This window comes from Gorilla gorilla, chromosome 3 (genome assembly GCF_029281585.2).
Source record: "Gorilla gorilla gorilla isolate KB3781 chromosome 3, NHGRI_mGorGor1-v2.1_pri, whole genome shotgun sequence".
Taxonomy (NCBI): domain Eukaryota; kingdom Metazoa; phylum Chordata; class Mammalia; order Primates; family Hominidae; genus Gorilla; species Gorilla gorilla.
The window spans coordinates 186,571,034-186,588,768 of NC_073227.2; the positions used below are offsets into that span (position 1 = coordinate 186,571,034).

Below are 17,735 nucleotides of genomic sequence, written 5' to 3' on the forward strand. Positions count from 1 at the left end.
AAAACATGGTTGTCCCATATCATCCAAGTTTAAAGATTCAGTTGCAGTATAAGCTAAGGAAATTATTTTCCCTTAATTTCAATTCTAAACTCCTATGGAAAAGAATCTAAGTGATCAAACCGAGGTCAGGTATTTACACCTGTCTTAATTTTCTACAGCTCTGGGGACTAATTAGTGCTATCTGAACAAACATGACCACCAATGCCACTTCCAAAGATTTTTTTTCTGAAAGAAAGAACACTCATTGAATGAGCCTACCCTACAAGTCAGCATTACATGGACATCAATATACTTCGGTAGTTAGTTCTAGAAAGTAAAATATGCATTTCTTACCTTTTTAAAATTAGATACAGTAAATACCATATTATCTGTATTGGCAAGCTTTAAACCTTTTATAAAGTACAGGAAATTACCATGTCCTTGTAAAAGTTAAAAAAATAATTTATCCAATAAAATGAATAATCAATCTTTGTGTATTTATTTTTTTATTAGGAAGATAAAGATAATGCTTCCTTTCCTTGGGCATAATGACTATATAAACCACTTATTACATCTTCATGTCAAATGACCCTTCCTTCTAGGGTCTGATTGTCAAATGTAGATAAAAGCAACAGAAACTAAGGATCATAAATTCTAGTCACACAAGGCTGGAGCTATGGACTTTTCTTAAGCTGGTACATTTGTCTACACTTTGCGTGCAGGGCAGACTGCAATCCCTTGCTGTATGGCTTTTGAACCTAATAAGAAGCTAGTAAATACCCCGGGTTACCAAAGAAAGACTTATTCTAAAGCATAGGGGAATAAAGGAGACATACTGCTGACTTCCTGATTCTCCTCTTTGTTCTTGTTTCATTGATCTGAAAAAAAAAAATAGAGAATGTCAGAAAAAGTTGAAACCTATTCACGGTTGTGAAACTCTCTAAGAGCAACCTTCAAAAAAGAAATAATAGGAATTAGGGTTTAGAGATAACATGTAGACATTCAAGTAACTAATAAGAAGGGTGGAGGATGGGCATGATGAACAGTGCATGCTGCAGGATTAATTTAAGTAAAGCCCTAGTAGTTTAGGTGAGAAAAGAACATAGTCTTAAGATCTTTGCTTAAGATGGGCTGTGCATCTTGGAAAGATGCACCGTTGGAAAGATGGGCTGTGCAGAGTAAGAAGATAATTGACATGATTCAATTGTTTTTATGGGTTCAGATGCCCAGAGGAGTGGAGACTTGGGGCTACAATTTTAAAGGACGGGTGAGATTCAATCATTTTGGCCTCACTATTTTGCCATGCTTACCATCTGAGATCACTTCCCCTTTTAAAATTTTCTTTTGTTTTGTTTAGCTTTGCTTTGTTTGCATGTTCAGCAATGCTGGGCATTATAGCTTCATTTGGCACTAACAGTGACCCTCAACTGTAAACGGAATTCACAGCCCTTTTGTGAATCACTTTGGGCTCCTCTTATTTTGCAAATGGAGAGTCTTGACTTCCAATAAAACTTAGGAAATCCTCAGCAAGGGCTTTATTGTCTTATTAAAACTCCAGTAATTAGGGAAATCGGTCAGCCATCATCTCACTTTTGTGTGTGTGCTCTCCCACTATGCCAATTTGTCCATTCACCCATGGATTTGACATGTTCACAGGAATTTCTGCCTAGAGCAGTGAGAAAGTTGAAGCATGGATTCTTATTAGACTGATAAAATTAGACAGGACAAATCACTCAGAAAAATTCATTAGGAAATAACACTGAGTAAGAAAAGAAACGAGTAATTATTCTACAATCGTTCGGTTATTCTATAGCAGGCTTTTAAGAAAACAACTGACTTGTTAAGTGTCAAAGCATTTATTTTTAAATAAATTATTCTCTCCACTCAGTGAAACTTACTCATATGTCAATGTAAAATATGGCCATCTTTTTAGAGCAAAGGATGATATCCAAGTTGCATTATAATCTGCCTGTTACTGTTACAGTGGTTATCGTGATAATGTCTATTTCTATACTTGTACCTAATATATGGTTTTCAAAGCATTATCAAATAACACAAATAGCTAACAACAAGAGAAAAGTTTTAAAATTATGATGCATGAAGTTAAATATTTTCAAATAATGTAAATTGATCAAAAAAATGCTTTTCATAAAATTATGATTAAAAACAAGTACAGAACTCTAAAGGCAGCATGAAGCTAATTATATATATGTACATATATCTATTACTATCTTGTTTTAGTTTATATATATATATCTATTTCTCTACCCATAAATACATCAAACACATCTATACAGTCTAGAAAGTTATATAGTTGACCCTTGTATAACACAGGGGTCAGGATCACTGGCCCCAGTACAGTAAAAAATCCACACATAACTTTTGACTTCCCAGAAACTTAACTACTAATAGCCTTCTGTTGACCAGAAGCCTTAGCAACGACTTAAACAGTCAATTAACATATATTCTGTATGTCGTATATACTAGATACTGTATTCTTTCAATAACTTAAGCTAGAGAAAAGCTTAAGAAGATTATAAGGAAAAGAAAATGTATTTACTATTCATTAAGTGGAAGTGGATCATCATAAAGATCTTCATCCTTGTGGTCTTCAAGTTGAGCAGATTAAGATGAGGGAGAGGAGGTGCTGCTCTTGCTGTCTCAGGGGTGGCAGAGGAGGAAGAGGTGGAGGAGGTGGAAGGGGAGGCAGGAGAGGCAGGCACACTCAGTGTAACTTTTATTTAAACAACTCCATGTATAAGTGGACCCAAGCAGTTCTAACCTGTGTTGTTCAAGGTTCAACTGTACACCAAATGTTGAAGGTAAACAGTAGAATTTTTATTTTTGTATACGCTTTCTAAGTTTTTTATTATCTATTAATATAACCAATGAACATTTATTTTAAAAAATTATTTATAACTTAACTATAATAACTTCTGTACATTTGCTAATACGACGGGTTGAAAAGAATGAATCTTAAGAAAGGTGAGTTGAATCCCAATGGCAATCTATTGCTATGTGAGGATAGCTCAGAACTCTCTCTCCAATGTTTGGCAAAAATAGTCTCTCTTGACTTTTTATCAAAGACTTGCTCTCAGATTTAAACCAATATAGTATTATCAACTTTGGATTTGGCAAGTGTAGAGCTCATTTTCCTAATGATTGATAACATGACGGCTGCTGGTTTTGTCTTAGGAAATACAAATTTGAAAGCAGCCACTCAGGTTCCAATCAAATTCAGACTTATTACAAAATTCTTATTACCCTGGAAAAATTATGAATAATAACTTTGAGTAAGAAGACCTGGGATGGTGTGCTGGCTCATGCCAGTAATCCTAGCACTTTGGGAGGCTGAGGGGGGTGGATCACTTGAGATCAGGAGTTCAAGACCAGCCTGGCCAACATGGTGAAACCCCGTCTCTACTAAAAATACAAAAAATTAGCCAGGCGTGGTGGCACACACCTGAAATCCCAGCTACTCAGGAGGCTGAGACAGGATAATCACTTGAACCCGGGAGGCAGAGGTTGTAGTGAGCCAAAATTGCGCTACTGCCCTCCAGCCTGGGTGACAGAGTGACACTTTGTCTCAAAAAAGAAAAAAAAAAAAAGAAGACTTGCATTGAACCTTAAAGCTGCCTGGTGTACAGTTGCATACTGGTACACTGGTACAGCTAACTGGTACACTGGTACAGCTGACTGGTCCCAGTAGCATAAATTGGGACAATGTGGTCAAGGGGACCCAGATTCCAGCTAGAGAAAGGCCCGTTGGGTCTACAATAAGTCTTAAGATTGCGAAGGGATCCAGAGACTAGAACATGTGGGAATTGCTGCTCTAGATAAACACCTTTATAATAAGCCCACTGCAGCCAGTAGCGAGCTGTATATCTGACCCTTAATTTTTTTTTTTTTTTTTTTTTTTGAGACAGAGTGTCACTCTGTCGCCAGGCTGGAGTGCAGTGGTGCGATCTTGGCGCACTGCAACTTCTGCCTCCCGGGTTCAAGCGATTCTCCTGCCTCAGCCTCCCGAGTAGCTGGGACTACAGGCGCCTGCCACCACGCCCAGCTAATTTTTGTATTTTTAGTAGAGACGGGGTTTCACCATGTTCGCCAGGCTGGTCTCCATCTCTTGACCTTGTGATACACCCGCCTCAGCCTCCCAAAGTGCTGGGATTACAGGCATAAGCCACTGCGCCAGTGTTTTGTGTCTTTTTCTTTCCTTTTTTTCTTTTTCTTTTTTTTTTTTTTTTGAGTCTCACTCTGTTGCCCAGGCTGGAGTGCAGTGGCATGATCTCGGTTCACTGCAACCTTGCCTCCCGGGTTCAAGCGATTCTTCTGCCTCAGCCTCCTGAGCAGCTGGATTACAGGCATGCACCACCAAGCCCAGATAATTTTTGTATTTTTAGTACAGACCAGGTTTCACCATATTGGCCAGGCTGGTCTCGAACTCCTGACCTTGTGATCCACCCACCTCAGCCTCCCAAAGTGCTGGGAGTACAGGCGTGAGCCACCGTGCCCAGCCACTTTTTTTCTGATACACCAAAAAGTTGCTTCTGTCAACCTATGACTTGGCATTGTAATCCTTATGTAAGATGATAGTCAGATTCATGACAATAAACAGCCATATGTAATTCATTGTGTTACGGATGTAAAGAAATAGTTGGAAGGACATTGTAATTTTTACTTATACAGAGTACACTTTTTTGAGCTCCCATTAGAGACATGTCTCTGAAATTTCAGAATCAGAAAATATTGGGTCTCCGTTTAGTAAGTGATTTGTTTTTATAGATACCACAAATCCTACAATTTTTCCTGTTTCTGTCTTGGCTTTGGTTTCTTGGAATCTTACCATCTTACTGTTTGTCCCTTCTAGCCATTGCTTTGCATACATTTTAGCATAAATTTCCACGTGCCGACCTTCTGACTTTTTCTGTCTTGGCACTGTCACATTGTCACAATTTCTAGATTTATTTTCCACACACACATATACACACCAATGCTTTGGAGGCGAGGTATACACACATATGCAGATAGGTATGCCTGAGGCTTTCATTGGATTTCCACAGTTGTTCCTGCTTTGCTGATGAAGACTCTGAGGACTGATTCATTTAGCCAAGGTCACCTGGCTTGTAAAAATAGCTAGGGTTAGAACAGATTCTAGCTTTTCTTAAAACAATCACACTACCTCTTTCTGTAGCTACTTTCAAAGGAAGCATCAAAAGAAGCCCCTTAACTCATTAATACGAGTAAGGAGCCTTCTCCATCATGAAATGCACAGTAGTGGCTCAACAGACTTAAAGTTCTCTAAGTTACCAAAACTTGAAGAACGGGAAATGCCAACGTTTTGCAGGTTTTACTATGATTGCATCTATTCAGCATTAGAAAAATCCTAAATTTCATATTTATTTTATAATTATGTAAATAACGACACAAGAATTCTTTTAAAAGTTCCTTGACAATTTTAATTCTCCAGAAACATAGTTGTTGAAAGTAAGTTCCTTTCATGATACCAGTCCTGTTCCATATCAACTTATGACTTGCTCTCTGGCTGATTGAAATACAGGGTCTAAGACATGCTTTAGCAGCAAAAAATGTAAAGGAGGAAATGTATAGTTTCCTTTTATTTAGAATGAATATTTGCTTAAGGTAGATAACATTTCTTTTCCAATTACGTTTTTCCTTAACATGTACTAGCATACTTACTGAAAAGATATTTTTCTTATACTATAACCTGTTAAGCATATAAATAATTTGTTGTCAACAATATTAAAACTCTTCTCTGTTGGTAGCAACACATGGGAAAAAGAGAAGGGTGAAGCACTCTGAAATCAAATTAGCAAAGAGAAGGAAAGTGAGCTCACTGCAGAAGACCATGTGGTAGCCTTTCTACTGCTGCACTGGTAGATGGTCTCATATCTTTCCTACAATGGCAATACATGATGGTTTTTTCTGGAGCTCTTAGGCAACATTCATTGAACGGATAGTTCACTTTTCAAAAAATAAAGATGTATTTTTTGATGGAGTTGGGCCATTTCAAACCTTCACAAGGAATTTGTAATTTTTTTGTTTTCTTTTCTTTTTTTTGAGGCGGAGTCTCACTCTGTTGTGCCCAGGCTGGAGTGCAGTGGCATGATCTCGGATCACTGCACCCTCCACCTCCCGGGTTCAAGCGAATGAACCCGGGAGGTGCCTTAGCCTCCCGAATAGCTAGGATTACACTCACGTGCCACCACACCCAGCTAATTTTTATATTTTTAGTAGACACAGGGTTTCATCACATTGGCCAGGCTGGTCTTGAACTCCCGACATCAGGTGATCCACCCACCTCGGCCTCCCAAAGTGCTGGGATTACAGGCGTGAGCCACCACGCCCAACCAGGAATTCATAATTCTTATCACAGAATCCAAATGGCTCAGTTTGAATTCTGAATATGGCACAGGGGTGGGAATGGTTTACAAACCAGAGGCCATATATTGAGTTTAGATACCCACTGATAAATTAGTGTTCAAGGAGTCAGCAAAATATATCAAAGTCTGACACTATTGGGTTACTCTGTTGAAATCTTTCCATGAAGTTTAAAGACCAGTTTCCAGAAGGTCAGCTGGGGTTGTCCGGCACATAACATTTTCCGTATTTGCATTACTTTGGCTTTGTCACTTGAAAATTGGCATGGGAGCCTGTGCTTTGTGGTTTAAGAGTTTTTTAGTTGCTTATTTCTCGACTTAAGCAATAATCCTCTTTTGCCGACAGCTTTTTAGTTACTGTAGAAATGATTGTGTTGTCATAAACACAGCTTTAGGATTTCAGGTGGGAGGGGGAGAATCAGAGGGTGTTCAACAAAAAGCTCATGTTTCCACCCAAACACACCCACCTAAGTACTTGCAGAAGGCTCAGGGAAAACAGAAGCAGAATTCTTTTCCCTGTTCCACTTTTCAAAGTTCCTTATGTGGAATCAGATGCTTTTAAAACATTTCAAAAGAGGCTTCCATTTAACCTCCAAAAATAAACAAACCACAATTCTGCTCCCCATTTCTCCCTCAATTTAATCATTTGTTCCAGTTTTCCTACCTTTGAAATCAGATGATTCAGCTCCTCTTTCTGCCTTAACAGTTTGGAATAATTCAAATTTCAGAAGCTAATGCTTGATTCTTCTGCTTTCCTTATTTTTATATTGTAATAGTCTTCATCTGTTTTCTATCACTTAATTTCTGATTTGGATCTCTTTCCTTTAATTTTCCATGAGGACTATTCTCTCTTTTGTCTGTTTTCTCTTTTTTATAATTCTCACTCTCCATTCATGCTCCAAGGAAATGGACCTTTTCTGCCATGATTTCGCACTCCTTTTCAAACTTTCCTCACCCATGTTCCACTTTCTGCTTTTAAGTCAGTAATAAGATATTATTTGAAGCGTGGCTCAGATCTCATATTTTAAAAGAATTTCTCTACCTATACTGGCTTCTAGCAGACTCTACCTCAGCTATGTCCCTAATTGCTTCTCTGACAGAACTTCGCGTGGCTTCCTTCCTCTTCTGTCTGGTTTTTATGGTTTCCCAATACAGTATTGACAAAAGAGAATGGGCTTTGGGTCCACACCTGTATGGATTTAAGTCTCAGCTCTGTCACAGCTGCATGATCATGCGCAGATTACTTTGCATCTGGATTTCCTTACCTGTAAAATGGCAGTAATTTTACACAATATTTTAGAAATGATTAAAAGAGAGCATTAGAGCATAGACTGTGAGTCATATTGAGCGTTCAGTGTTATACATTTTTTTTTTTTAGTCTTCAGATAATTTTGGCATTGTTTTGCTGCTAAAGAGATTGCCAAAAGATCAGAGTGGTGTGTAGTACATGAACAGTTTCCAAGAGAAAAGCCTTATATTGCATGGTCTCTTCTTTGTCTTTTTTCCACCTATCAGGCACACATCTATTTGTGTTTTTTTGGCATTAAAATTATGAAATATTCAAACATAAAGTATAACAATTAAAACAATATATGTCTATGATCATCCACACATAGCTTGAACAATTCTTAGCATTCTGTCATAATCATATCAGTTGTTCATGTTAAAGAAATAAACTATTTTAGATTTGGTTAAAACTTTCTGTGTCTCTTCCCTAATGTCATTTATCTCTCTCCCTTTCCAGAGATGTAACCTTGCTGAATTCGCTCTTGATCATTCCTATTTATATATTTTTACTTTTACTCTACATGTGTATTTCTATATAAAACATAAGACTTTATTCTGCATATTTTAAACTACATATATGTAATATACTGAATGTATTTTACAACTTAACATTTTGTTTAACATTTTTTGTTGGATTTATCACATGTGCCATATCATGTTGTTTTGTTTTGTGCATTTCTATTGCAGCATAGTATGCCATTGTATGAATGTGTTGCAGTAATAGTGCAGTTGGAAGACCAAGTGGAGTGGATGATTCTAGTCTAACCCAAGGACAAAATCTGATTCAACTCAGTAATGAACTAAACACAGCGGCTTGCTTCAGTGATACCTTGGGATACCAGGCACAGCTCCACCTGTTCTGTGAGGACAAGGGGCAGCTCATCTGCTGGCACTGTGAGCGGGCACCGCAGCACAAAGGGCACACCACAGCTCTTGTTGAAGACGTATGCCAGGGCTACAAGGAAAAGCTCCAGAAAGCTGTGACAAAATTGAGGCAACTTGAAGAGGAGTGCACAGAGCAGAAGGTGTTCACAGCAATGCACATAACTAAATGGACAATAAGTACAGAGTTTATTTGGGCCAAGTTTGAGGACTGCAACTCAAAAGCAAAGATTTAAGTTGCCCAGATTATACACTGCATGAATTTAGAGAGCAATAATGGAAATTGCAATTTTATATCTCCTCATGAGAAGACACAAATTCAGAGACAAAAAAATCGTTTGACTTTAAGAATCTCCAGAGTTTCCTACATGAGGAGAAGAAGTCTTATCCCTGGAGACAGGAGAAGGAAGAACGATAGACTCTGAATAGAATGAGGGACCATGGGACCGGTCTGGGGCTGAATTCAAGAGCCACATGCTGGAACTGGAGGAAAAATGTCGGGGCTCAGCCCAAAAATTGCTGCAGAATGTGAATGATACTGTGGGCAGGAGTTGGGCTGTGAAGCTGGAAACATCAGAGGCCTTCTCCTTGGAGCTTCATACTATGTGCAACATTTTTGAGCTTTATTTCCTGTAATGTGAAGAAAATGTTAAGGAGCCATCAAGAGATGGGGTTTTGCCATGTTGCCCAGGCTGGTTTCAAACTCTTGCACTCAAGTGATCCACCTGCCTTAGCCTCCTACAGTACTGGGATTACAGTCAACGTGACTCTGGATCCAGATACAGCTCATAGTGAACTAATTCTGTATGAGGATCGGAGAAAAGTGACTTGTGGATATCCCCAGGACCATCACAGCACTTCTTCCAGGAGATTTAGTGCCTTCCCTTGTGTCCTGGGTTGTGAGGGCTTCACCTCTCAGGAAGATGCTCCTTCAAAATGGATGCTGGAAAACGAACCAGGTGGGATTTAGGAGTTTGTATGGCAATATGCAGAGGTGCACTGACATGAAGCAAGAGCCTCAGTCTGGATTCTGGACCCTCGGACTATGCCAAAAGAAAGGCTATGTAGCCCTTACATCTCCCTTAACTTCCCTTCATCTGTGTGAGCAGCCCTTGGTTGTGGGAGTGTTTCTGGACTCTGAGGCTGGAGTTGTATCCTTTTACAACATGAGTACTGGCTACCACATCTTCACCTTCCCAAAGGCTTCCTTCTCTGATACTATCCGGCCCTATTTCCAGGTTTATCAATATTCTCCTTTGTTCCTGCCTCCCCCAGATGGTTAAGGAAAAGAGCAAAGTCTCATTGGTTTAACCATCACTGAGAATATAATGTAAATCCCATAACGGCCAATATATATATATTGCATGCAAAATAGCCTGTATCTGGCTTTTTAGAATATGACTAATAAATGGCTCTTGTAAGTTTTTCATTAAAGAATTTAAAGATGAATCCACCAAAGTTCACTACTTACAGGAAATGCATAAATGTGATTCCCTAGATCAACTTCTTGTTTTCTCTCTTGATTTGCAATAGATTAAGAGTAAATAATGTTATAATTTTATGTTGTTTCATAGGTTCAACAACCTTTCACATATCTTTATTGGGCAAGTAGTAAGTTGAAAGTAAATGTTTGTTGAAATTAAATTTGACTCATACAATAACTCTAGGAGGTAAGAGATATTATCTCTGCTTTCTATGGTATTATATTCAAAGTAGGCAAAGTTAGTTATAAATGCATAAAAGCCTCAGTTTCATCTTTTAGTTAGATTCTAAGAATGTAGATACAGCAGTTGAACAACTGGGAAAATGGTGAAAACACCTTCAGTAGAAGAGTCTGTCCTATTTAGACATTAGAATTGGATTTAAAGAGACCCTGGGATATGATTGATTGTCATTATGTTGAAAGGAATACTCAGCATTTTGCTCCAAGAGCTTTTTTTTCCCCCTGTAAGATTTGGACCAAACATAAGTTACTTTCTCAGGGAATTCATGGGGAATGCTTTGAAGAGTTTCATCTTTTTAGTGTAAAACATTATTTAACAATAATTTGGCTTTGATCAATACTCTTTGAATAAGGATAGGGTATTACCCCCGTTCATTTTTTTCTTTTATCAATCCTTGTATTAAATTAGAAATTACATTGGAAATCTCATTTTCTTGGGGAGGGGATCCTTGGAAAATGTCGAAGTGAGATTTAACTGCGTATTGTTTAGTTATTCATTTTAAGAGTGGTTTATGAAAGATTTGTTAAAGTTTTTTCATTTTTCCTATTATAAGTGGTAATAAGAGAAAACCTTGGTAGTCACAGTTATGGCCACAATTATAGTGACACAATTAGACTGGCTGACATTTACTTGCTAATTTAATTCAATTATTGCCTTTTTAAACATATGTGTGATAGCTGCTAAGTATGGCTATAGAAAGTATGGCTATAATTTTTGCTTGGGGTGATAAACAATTTATGTAGCAATAAAAAAGTTATAATTTTAGAAATCTTACTGATCCTTGGACCAGGAAAAGGGATTGTATTTTACGTGAGCGCTACCCAAATTATCTTGTCACATAGCATTGTGCTTTATAAATCAAATGCCCTTGTTAGTTATTTGTTGAAAGAAAGAGAAGGGAGGAAGGAAGGGAGGGAGGAAGGGCAGGAGGAAGACAGGAAGGAAGGAAGGAAGGAAGGAAGAAAAATATTATCTTCTCAAATTTCAAATTGGGTAATAATAATACTGTAATATAATGATTGAAAATACACGCTGGCCAGGTGTGGTGGCTCACATCTATAATCTCAGCAGTTTGGGAGGCCTAGGCGGGTGGATCACTTGAGGTCAGGAGTGCATGACCAGCCTCACTAACATGGTGAAACCCTGTCTCTATTAAACAATACAAAAATTAGCCAGATGTGGTGGCTCATGCCTGTAATCCCAGCTACTAGGGAGGCTGAGGCAGGAGAATCGCTTGAACCTGGCAGGCAGAGGTTGCAGTAAGTCTAGATCACACCACTGCATTCTGGCCTGGGCAACAGAGTGAGACTCCATCTCAAAAAAAAAAAAAAAGAAAAAGAAAAAAAGAAAGAAAATACAAGCTTAATTCTTACTGTATTCCAGATGTAGTGCTCAGTGTTCTACATATACAGGACTAGAATTCCTCATCCATGATTCTAAAATTCAAGAAAAGTTTGTTTTAAGCTCGATTAGCAGCAAGACCAGACATTACCTGAACTCACTTGGTAGAAAAACTATCCTTAATGGACATAATATGGTGATGTACTGTATTATCTCTCTAAAAGTGAAATAACTTCACATTCTGAGACACTTCTGTCTGTGTGAGTTTGTAGCTGTGTACTAACCCATTTAGCCTTTGTGAGGACCTTATGAGGTTGGCACTATTATTATGTCCATTTTACAGAGAAACAATTGAAACAGAGAGGTTAGGAAAGGAATATTTACCAATAATGACTGTTTTAAAGTCTGCAATCCTCAGGTTAGAAAATTCCTTGAAAAAAAAATTTTTAAGAAAGTTTTGATATATCACCAGTCTTCAAGTCATCTTTCAGATTTACCAGAGGGAAAAGGGGATTGCCATGACTACTTACATGTTAAAACTTCTGGGATTTATTATAATATTTCTGCTACTATTTCTAGAAAGTTCCAAATGTATTATGATAAAAACATAGAAATATGTTTTTTTGGGTGGTTCTTACTGCCAAAGTGTAATTATTCCCTCCCATATGGAGCTCCAAAACATAGTAACAGGGAGCATTTTACTGACATCTGGCTTTATTTTTGCTTGTTACATCTTCCAGACCCCACCCTTGGTGACTTCACATAATATACATTACACATATCTTACTATACTGTGAGAAGGTTCAGAAAAATTGCTGTGACAACTAATTAGTATTTACTTAGCGGATAGTACAACATTAGCATTTACTTAATTCAAGAGTAGTCTTGTTTAATTTAAGGCTACACATCCTATAATTATTATGGGCTTTTAAATTTAGGTACTTATTGAAATTTAAGTTTAAATTGCAATGTAGTCATGTTTTCACATCAATTTTAAACATCTTTCTGCATGTAATGAATACCATATTCAACAGTTTTACCCAGGGTTTTTTTTTTCAGATTTTAAAGTTTGTGGTTAAATAAACATAATCCAGTAATTTATTTCCAATAAACTCTTAGGATTTGTTGCATGATTTGGTGGTCTATGTGCACTGATAGGTTTCATAGATGATGGCAGAGCCCTCGTGACTACATTGAAGAGAAACTGTCAACACAAACTTATGCTTGTAGTGTGGTCCTTGTCAAAGTTGTTGCCTTTGGCATTTTTGCTAATCATTAATGCAAAAGGATCTTGTTTTTGCCTTCAGAGGAGATCAGTGCAAAGTTAATGCAGAACATCTTACTGACTGTGGGAGCAGAGGGTGGTTTTAAACTACTGCAGGGGAAGAAGCCAGTTGCCTAGTTGAAGGCTAACACTGTTTATAATGCATGTGGTTGCTGTTGTGATAAGCCTCCAAAGAATGTGGGGAGGAAGGATAATGCAGGCCAACTCTGATTGCTTTTGGAATGTGGCAATTTGTCCTTGGTTATCGTTGGTATTTAACATGTTTTGATAGAATCGCTTTAGATCTATCTGAAAACTGCCAGTGATCTGAGAAAACCCTATAGCCTACCACAGTTGGTTAGCCCACCCTTTCAGTGTAGACTCCTACTCACTTCCTCCCTGCCTGTCTACACTCATTCTGTCAAATTCACATTGTCACATGTTCATGTTCACATACCTTTAAGGAATGTGAATCTTTATCTTTCTCCTCTTTATCTCTGTCTCTGTCATGAGTGCACGATAGAGACAGACATACAGGCACACACAAACATATACACACACACACACACACACACACTCTTAGCTTTTCTTCCGAGGCATCCAAGATTCTTCTCTAGTTAGATGACACTTCTTGTATGTTTGTGAAGAACCATAGTCCTATAAAAATATTCTAATTAAATTATTTTTTCAAGGGTCTAACTTGATGAAGAACATAAGGCTATCAAGAAACCATTATCTCCGCCTATAAGTGAGAGTTGAAATCTTACAGCATGTGTTAAAACCTATGATGAAACTACAGGTGAATGACAAGCTTCTTGTGTGGTAAGAGATTATTAATTTAGAAATATCCTGATTAAACAAGGATGGTCAATGAGATATTTTCAGTCAAGAAATCTAGTCAGAATGTAGGAAATATTCTGCATCTTTTTTTTTTCAGTTTTGCTTCTGGGGAAAAATGAAGACTATTAATTGTGACCTTACAAAGGACAAGTGCGCATTTTCCTAGATAAGTTGTGTGAAGGCCATTGAGACCTTCCCGCTGAAGAAGAAAGAGGCTTAAACAGATAGTACTGAGAACCATTGATTCTCTTTGAAGCCTCAAAGTAAAATCAATTTCAAGTTTTGTTTTGTTCATTAAAGTTAAGAGAACGATCAATTTTAGACTGAGCCAAGAATGAAAACATTAAAATACTAGCTATTCTGTAACTTAACTGGGATGGGAGAGTAGACACAGAATAGTTCCCAGATTTGTCTTAATCCAGTGGTTTCTGAACAGTGTGCCAAGGCACCCCGGGGTGCTGCAGCAAACTCACAGGAGGGCTGCGGGACGTTTTACATTTTCCAGCGAAAGACAGCAACCCTCGATACCTTTTGGTCATAATGAAGCTTGAGATAGTTCACAGTTTCCTCACTGATCATGCTACGTTCTTTTTGCTGATATTGTGTCTTTATAAAGCTGAGTTTTTGGTGATTTCTAACTAGTTAATAAATATAATTATTAGACATTTCTTTGGGTCTAGGAGTGCTGTGAAAAAATTACTGAAACAATAAGGATACCATAGACCAAAAAGTTGGGAACTTGCTTTTACTCTGTGTGTGTATGTGTGTGTAGGCAAACAAATTTTGTTAGTGGTAATTCATATTTATGTATTTATTCTAATACATAGTTTTATAGAAACATTATTGGTAATTTGGGATATTAGACTGTATTTTCCTTGAATCTATAAATTATGTTTATAGGAAGTCATTCTGATTAGATTACAAGAATTTAAATAAGTAATACCATTCACCTGGTGGCAGCTTAGCCAAAGTACATACTATATCCAGTGCTTTGGTTGTAGAGCATTTCTCAGCATCATGGCTCAGAAGTGAGACCATATCTGCATCCCTCTGATTTTCTCACCCAGTTCTTGAGATTAAAAGAAGCTTAAATTTGCCCATTTGAATAGAATGCCCTGTTTTCAGTAAGCCCCATTGAGGGCTACTCTACCTTGGGATCTCGTGTCTTTATTGCCTCTGTGAAGTAGACAAGAGTTAAGTTAATGGGCTAAAAACCCAAGATGAAGAGAGAGCTTAGAGGGTGAAATTTAGGGAGATAACAAAATTGTGTTTGCTCAGAGTATCAATTTTGTAATTCTTTTCCAAAATTTCTGAGTCCTAGGGCTGGCCAGTGAGTTAACAATTTCACATGTTGTAATCTAATTAAAGTATCTTGTTTGCTCCCAGTTCTACCAACTATTCCAATTCCTTTGGTGTGCCTAAAAGGGGAAATTTATAACCTAATTTCTATTTCTTTGTGTGTTATGGCATTTGGACAATTGCCATGGTTTTCAGACCTGTCAAGATGATAATAACTTTCATCTCTGCATTGGGAGAATGTTTGGAGCTCAATGTACACCTACCAGTTTCACATTGCTGTCAATGAGAATCACCTCTAAGGATCTGCTCAGCTCTTCTTCTGTCTGCATGGCCCATTACCCTCTTCTCAGCATCCCGTTTGCTTACTCAATTATGGCTGTCACATGTGATCTGAGCACTGCTGAAAAGCTGCATCCTTTTCTTCATGACGTCTATTAAGTCTGTGTCAGTGGGGAGCAGCTTCTGAAAACTTCAAGGTGGGATGCTCACCACAAGCCAGCGATTGCAAGCACTGGTGTAACTGTGTTCTTGTCTTGACATTGCTAATATCTGTATCCAGTTGTCATTCCTCAGCTCTCTAGAATTCTCTACAAAGACATTGATTTCATTTAAAATATATATTTTTTCTCCTTGAATTTCCTATACACAAGATTCATGTTACATTTGAGGCATCCCTTTCTGTAATTGGATCTTAATTGACAACTAGGGCTAGATGTGACTTATGGAAATAACTTACAGAAGTTACCCAATCCTTCCAAGTTGAATAGCTTTTCAATGAGATTTTGTACAGCTCAAACTTATAAAGTAGACAAATGCAAAGTTGGCCCGCCTCCAATCAGAGCATGAGCCTAAAGCCTCCCTCACTGACAATCCCCCTCATTTTCTTTTCCAAAAATCTCTCTCCTTCACCTAACAAAGCTAGGCCTTAGGGAACACCTTTAGAATGAATTGATTAACATGATATTGGTAAATTTAGGAAGAGAACTCATCTTTTGATTTTCAGGAAAATGTTCCATTTATTAAATGCATACACCATCCCATTCTTAGCAGCTTAAGTGATAATTCAGAGTTAGGCATAGAGCAGAGGTTGACAAACTGTCACAGCAGGCCAAACCCAACCCTCCACTTGATTTTGTCAATAAAGTCATAACAGAACATGCACATTTATTTGTGTAACATTTATGGATGCTTTCATGCTACAAAGGCAGAGTTTAGGAGAGACTAGATACCCCACAGAGCCTAAAACATTTATTTTCTGGCAATTCAAACAAAAAGTTTGCCAGAAAAATATTTCCTGGGAGCCATGTGCTCAGCACTCTACAAGCAAACAGCTTATGATAACCTGCAACTTATGAATCACAAATCAGTAATTTAAGATATCCAGATAAATGGTATGGTTTAAATCCAGTTTTTCACTATTTGCTCTTTTAGAATACATTGACATTTAAAGTTGATATTAAACTTTATTTTAATTTTATTCCTTTTTTGATCTAATAAAATTTCCACATTTTCAGTTTACACTTCAAAAAAGGTGAAAATTTTCCTCTGACATTGTCAATTTAAAAAGAGTTTTCAGATTTTGAATGCATCGATATGATGTGAAAGCTACTCTGTACCAAGGAAGGAAATTCTCTCTTCCCCAACTCAGGCTTTGAATAACTTCAGATCAATGTATGAGCAGTGTCCTTGCTTTTATCTAATATGAAGAAAGCCAGTGTGCTGATGGCCTCTGAAAAGCTTTCCGAGTTGGCCCAAGATGAAATAAACTCTCCTTAAAGTAAAATAAATGGTACCCCACAAAGCTATTATACAACACATGCCATCAACACTGTCTTCCCATTTTTAATAATACATCATAGCAGAGAAAGAAGCTAGTAGAAGAATCAACTTCTCCTAGTGAGAAAGATCTGAAAGTGATTTTACTCCTTCTATTTCTCTTTTAAAGGAGTTCTCCCCTTGGGCCCTATTCTTTAAGAAATACAAGTAATAATAATCTAAGAAAAGGTGATATCATTTATTGGTCTTCTTCAAAGAATAGTGCTTATTTAGTTGACTTAGCAAAATATTTTAAATTGACTAAGGTCTTGAATAAATGTTTAATTTTTTTGGTGGGGGCAGGGGGGTGTCAATGATAATTTCCATTCCATGATCTTCAGCATGTAAAAACTATCAAGTCATAAAATATTATAAAAATCCGGACTTGCTTTTTTTTTTTAACATTGTGTGGCCTAAAAGAAACTATATGAGACAATAAGAAATTAGAAGGCAAGAAAATAAAAGAATGCTACCAAAATAGAAATAAATAGGTTATTTGGTTGATAGGTATTACTAGAGAAAATTCAAACATTATGTTGTTGTTAATCAGTTATGCTTGTTGAATAAACAACTCTGCATAGTACTCTGTTAGCTATGCTAGGGCAATATTCAGAGGTGTGTGTGTGTGTGCACATATATGTATGTGTGAATTAAGAGACATGTAATGTGCATTGTTCACATGTTTGACACACTCAGTGACTATAGCCACAGCCATGATTTTAGGCTATTTGGAGATTTACCTTTAGCCCACTCAAGAAAATATATCTAGAAAGTAAGAGTGACTTTATTATAATAGTAGCCTGGATGTATTCTAGCATATCATCCCTGTGGTAAGAGGACTTTTCTCAGTTGCACCTGGTAGAAACCTAATGCCAAGAGAAACTTTATTGCCCCCGTATAATA

General features: G+C 37.4%; 1 pseudogene; it reads left to right on the forward strand.

The window, feature by feature from the left end:
- Positions 1 to 8,374: 8,374 nt before the first annotated feature.
- Positions 8,375 to 9,832, forward strand: LOC101138319 (E3 ubiquitin-protein ligase TRIM38-like; annotated as a pseudogene).
- Positions 9,833 to 17,735: the final 7,903 nt, after the last annotated feature.